The 5,532-nt window shown below is 42.4% G+C and overlaps 1 pseudogene across 1 annotated transcript; it reads left to right on the forward strand.

Annotated features, from left to right (window-relative positions):
- The first annotated feature begins 879 nt into the window (after nucleotides 1–879).
- On the forward strand, nucleotides 880–5,532 carry LOC108350444 (40S ribosomal protein S20 pseudogene; annotated as a pseudogene). Its single transcript, XR_015684107.1, has 2 exons — nucleotides 880–892; nucleotides 3,347–5,532. The product of XR_015684107.1 is annotated as a 40S ribosomal protein S20 pseudogene, transcript variant X2 (transcript).

A 5,532-nucleotide genomic window follows, 5' to 3' on the forward strand; every position in this document is an offset into this window, starting at 1 on the left:
GGTTCCTTGTTTTAAACATGAGTTGCCTAGAATCTGGATGGCCATCTCACACCTCCTCCACCCACTTCTCTCCCACTACTGAGACAGGGGCGCATGTATTCAAACTGGCCTCAAACTCATTTTGTATCTGAAGATGACCTTAAACCCTTGATCCCCCTGCTTCTACCTCTCAGGTAAGTGCAGAGTTAGATGTATATCGTACCTGGCTATAAAGTGTTCTTTGGGGGGCTGGAGAGATGGCTCAGTGGTTAAGAGCACTGACTGCTCTTCCAAAGGTCCTGAGTTCAAATCCCAGCAACCACATGGTGGCTCACAGCCATCTGTAATGAGATCTGATGCCCTCTTCTGGCGAGTCTGAAGACAGCTACAGTGTACTTAAAAAAATTTTTTTCTCCCTTTGTTGCCTCATTTTGAATCTTAAGCCTTGCAACTTACTACCAGAAATAGTAAGATAACAAGGTTGATAGTCACCACTTCTATTTACATACCCTATAAATCAGTAAAGCTGAGCTGAATGTGGTAACATAAGCCTATAGTTCAGTGCTCAAGAGGGAGAGGCAGGAGGACCAGAAGCTCATTTTCTGCCCCAGTCACATGAGACCCTGCTTTTCAAAAACAAACATAGGACTGGGTGGTTTGGCTTGGTTGTAGGGCTCTTACCTAGCATGCACAAGGACCTGGGCTTGATTCTCAGAAAAAAAAAAAAAAAAAAAAAAAAAAGCAAAAAAAAAAAATGAAGACTGGATGATGGCCCAGTGGTTAGGGCCTGTACTACCTTTTTTTTTTTTTTTCTTTTTTTTTTTTCTTTTTTTTTTTTTTGAGACAGAGTTTCTCTGTAGCCCTGGTTGTCCTGGAATTCTCTTTGAGGTGTGCACTGCCATGTCACCAGCAGGTATATACTCCTGCAGAAGACTCTTCAATTTTTAGGACCCAAGTCAGGCATCTCACAACTGCCTATAACTCCAGCTAAAGGGATTCCCACACTCATCCTCTTGTGGTCTTCGTGGGCACCCAGTACTCATGTGCATATGCCCACATATACACATAGTTTTAAAAATTAAATCTTAAAAAAAAAAAGTGGGGCTGGGGATTTAGCTCAGTGGTTAGAGTGCTTACCTAGGAAGCGCAAGGCCCTGGGTTCGGTCCCCAGCTCCGAAAAAAAGAACCAAAAAAAAAAAAAAAAAGCATTAAATAGGGTTTTGGCGGGAGACAAAACACTATGACCAAGGCTCCTTACAAAAGAAAGTGTTTAATTTGGGGCTCATGGTTCTGGGGGTTAGAGTCCATGACTGCTGTGGCAGGGCACATGGGAGCAGGCTGGCACACATGGTGGCATGTTGTTGGTGCCATAGTTGAGAGCTTACTTAAATCCTTATCGACAAATAGGCAGAGAAAGCAATGAATAACCTGGGCTTTTCCAAACCTCAAAGCCCACTGACAGTGCCAAAACCTCCTCACTAAAGCCTTACCTCCCAATTTTTCCCAGTTCCACCATCCAATCATCCAAGGATTCAAATACATGAGCCTACGGGAGCCATTTTCATCACACAGACACAGGGGCTCACACTTTAGTAGCAAGTGCCTCCTCAGTACTTGGAACTAAGAGGCAGGATTGTTGTGAGTTCCATGCCAGCCAGAGCTATCTAATGTGGCCCTGTCTCAAAACTACAAAAACTGCTTTAATTCCTAAAGAATTTATTACACCCCAATAGCACCTTAGGCAATAATCAAACCTTTAGCACATGGGCCTTCGAGAGATGCTTCATACTCAAACTGTAGTTGAAGACATCTACACTGAAAAACTATAAAATGTTGCTGAAACTAGAGATCTAACTTAACATTTTCATGTCTCTATAACAGGTTAAAATGAAGACATTCAAAATTGATCTATAAACTGAGTACTTTTTTTTTTTAAAGACAATTTTCCTGTGTATCCCTGGCTCTCCTGGAACTCTGTAATCCAGGCTGTCCTCAAACTCACAGAACTCACTCTGAGCTAAAGCCATGCCCCACCACTGCCTAGCTTGAATACAATTTTTATCAATCCATTTTTTTCTTTCTCTTTTCTGTGCTGAAATAAAATTCATATGGAAATACAAATAATCGAAATCTTAAGAAATACAAAGGTAGAACACTCAACTTTACAAGGTACAGCAATCAGAGTTGTAGTTCTGTTACAAAGATAAGCGTAACAATAACATTATAGTCTGTTTTTGGCTATCTGGCACTAATGAAGGTTCCTGGACTACTTTCTGTTTTTAAGCTTTATGTATTTTGTATGTGCTCTATCTACATGCACCCTGGCATGCCAGAAGAGGGCATTAGCCATTACTAATAGCTGCGAGCCACACCATGTGGGTGCTGGGAACTGAACTCAGGACCTCTGGAAGAGCAGTCAGTCCTCTTAACCACTGAGCCGTCTCTCCAGTCCCATACATCTTCCTTACAAGACAGAGCTTCTCTATGTAACCCTGGCTGTACTGGAACTTGCCTCTATAAGAGCAGGATGGCCTTAAACTCAGATCCAACTGCTTTTGCCTCTCGAGTGCTGGGATTAAGAGCTGCTACCACAGTCTGGGAAGAATAAATCTTTGTATCGTTAGGGTCTGAAATCAAAACAACCCAGCAGGCACAAGAGTCCAGCAAAACAAGATATTTATTTGGATTAGGCAGCAAAAACAGACTAGTCAGGGACAGCAGCACAAACGTAGCAACTGACCGCATCTTCTAATGTTCATCTTAGTATTTACGCAGATGAGAAAAATTTATTATACTCAATATAACAGAGTCTTTGAACTTCAAAACTATTAACATCTGTGCCAAGTTACCCCATCAACCAGAGTTTAGGGAAAGGCGACTTCCTTAGGGGCATGTCTTTGTGGTACACTTAACCCTGTTCTCATTGGTTGGGTTATTCGACTTGCCTAACATTCATGTCTCAACTTGCCAACCAGGATGTCAGTTACCCCAGAAGGTTTTGGTAACTTAAATTTTATTTGACCCCTATTCAAAATAGAAGTTTTATTCAAAATGGGTTCAGTTTGGTTCCTTCTTACAATAGAACTATTTATATAAAAATGTAAGAGTGATCGTGGGTGAATTGAAGAAGACTTCTTAGATATGATATCGAAGAAGCTAACTGTAAATAAACTTTCAGCCAGTGGATTAAGGTATTTGCTGCTAAACCTACTGATGACTCACATCTGTCCACTCACTTCCACATGTGCCCCTAAACAAAAGAAGTTTAATAAAGTTTCATTTTTTGTTTAGACAGTAGATTGCTATATAACATGGCTGGTCTTGGGGTCACAAGGCAGGCCTAAAAATTATTTTTAAGAATTTTAAGATGGCTTTTTGAGACCTGGTGGTGCGTGCTGCCGAGCTTTGTCCAGTCTCCTCTGTCCTGACTCACTGCTGTTGGCTCCTGCTGAGGAACAAGTCGATCAGGAAGCCTCAGCTGTGGCATTTAAAGGTACCGGAAAGACACCTGTGGAGCCGGAAGTGGCGATTCACCAAATTCAATCACGCTCACCAGTCGATATGTGAAGTCGCTGGAGAAGGTTTGAGCAGAGGCACAAAGGAGAAGAATCTGAAAGTGAAAAGACCGGTGTGCATGCCTACCAAGACACTGAGAATCACTACCAGAAAAACACCTTGTGGTGAAGGTTCCAAGACCTGGGATCGTTTCTAGATGATAATTCACAAGCGACTCATTGATTTACACAGTCCTTCTGAGATTGTTAAACAGATTATTTCCATCAGTATTGACCCAGGAGTGAAGGTTGAAGTCACCATTGCAGATGCCTAAGTCAACTGTTTAAATAAATTGACTTGTTTAGAAAAAAAATTTTTTAAGATGGATTTGTTGGCACAGTTCTATAATCCCAGCACTCACGAGGCTCCAAAAAGATCACAAATTCAAAGCCAGCCACGAAAATGGTAGGAAGTCATGGACAAAATATTCTATAGCAATCCCAGTACTTGAGAGCACACTGAGGAATCAAGAGGATTGCTGCAAGTTCAAAGGCAGCCTGGGATACACAGTAAGACCCTGTATCAAAGTAACAACAGAACAAAGATGGCTCAGTGGGCCATGTTTCTGCCTTGAATACTCTGTAGCACACACCTATAATTGTAGCTACACAACAGGGAAGGCGGAGAAGACACTCCCTAGCAGTTTGCCAGCTCCCTAGCCTGGCATACAAAGTTTCAAACTAAGACCTTCCTCAAACAATGTGAAAGTTGAAGCTGAACCTCTGAAGTTGTGTCCAGGCAGTAGTGATGTAAACCTTTCATTCCAGCACTTAGGAAGCAGAGGCAGGCAGACCTCCGAGTTTGAGGGCAGCCTGGTCTACACAGAAACCCTGTCTGGAAAAACCAAAAAACCAAAACATCTGAGCTCTACATGCATGTCTTGACATATGGATACCTATACCACATTCACATACACAAAACACGTATTGGTGAGCGTATGAGAAAACTGGAGCATTATTTTCACTGATCATGTAATTCATGGTGCAAATACTCTTTCCAAAGGTGATTTTGCACCTTTGGAAAACAGGCCCAGAGCTGTTCTCACTCAACAAGCTCTGTACCACTGAAACTACACCCTTCATTTGGACATAGTCTCATTAGGAGGCTCAGGCTGGCCTTGAATCCATTCTATAGCTCAGGCTGACCTTGAATGTGTTAACCATCTGCCTCACTCCCACAAGCATCTAGGATTGTAGACCTACCTCCAGGCCTAGTTTAAAACCGCCACCCCTACCTTTATTAAAGTAATGTTTAAGTGGTGGTGCATGCCTTTATTCCCAGCATTCAGGAGGCAGAGACAAACCCTGTCTGGAAAAACAAAGTTTAATATTTATGTGTGAGTGTGTGTATGTGTGAATACAGGTGCCCACAGAGTCCATAAGAGGATGATTGAATTGCTAAGTAAAAGATTGGGCTTTGGTCTACAAGAGCTGAGCTGTCTTGAGCTCTCTGGAGAACTGTGGAGCAGAACAGAAGGCTGTCAGCTTGTACCGTAGGATTGATTTCGAGTTGATAGTTTTGCTGTTCCTAAACACCCCTTGCTGAGGTTGCTCTCCAAGCCAAGGCTGGTCCTTGGCACTAGGGTGCTCTGGCTCACAACGGTCTGTACCTCTGGTTCCACAGAATCCAACACCCTCTTCTTGCTTTCATGGGCAACTGTATACACGTGGTGTACAGACAATACAGGCAGGCAAACACAAACACACATGAAATTAAAATAAGCCTGTACATTTTTTTAAAAGATTTATTTATTTTATGTATATGAGTACACTGAAGCTGTCTTCAGACACACCAGAAGAGGGCATCAGATTCCATCACATTTGGTTATGAGCCACCATTTGGTGGCTGGGAATTGAACTCAGGACCTCTATCTAGAAGAGCAGTCATGGGGCTGAGGATTTAGCTCAGTGGTAGAGCGCTTACCTAGGAAGCGCAAGGCCCTGGGTTCGGTCCCCAGCTCCGAAAAAAAGAACCAAAAAAAAAAAAAAAAAAAAAGAA

The sequence above is a fragment of the Rattus norvegicus genome, chromosome 3 (genome assembly GCF_021556685.1).
Source record: "Rattus norvegicus strain SHRSP/BbbUtx chromosome 3, alternate assembly SHRSP_T2T, whole genome shotgun sequence".
Taxonomy (NCBI): Eukaryota; Metazoa; Chordata; class Mammalia; order Rodentia; family Muridae; genus Rattus; species Rattus norvegicus.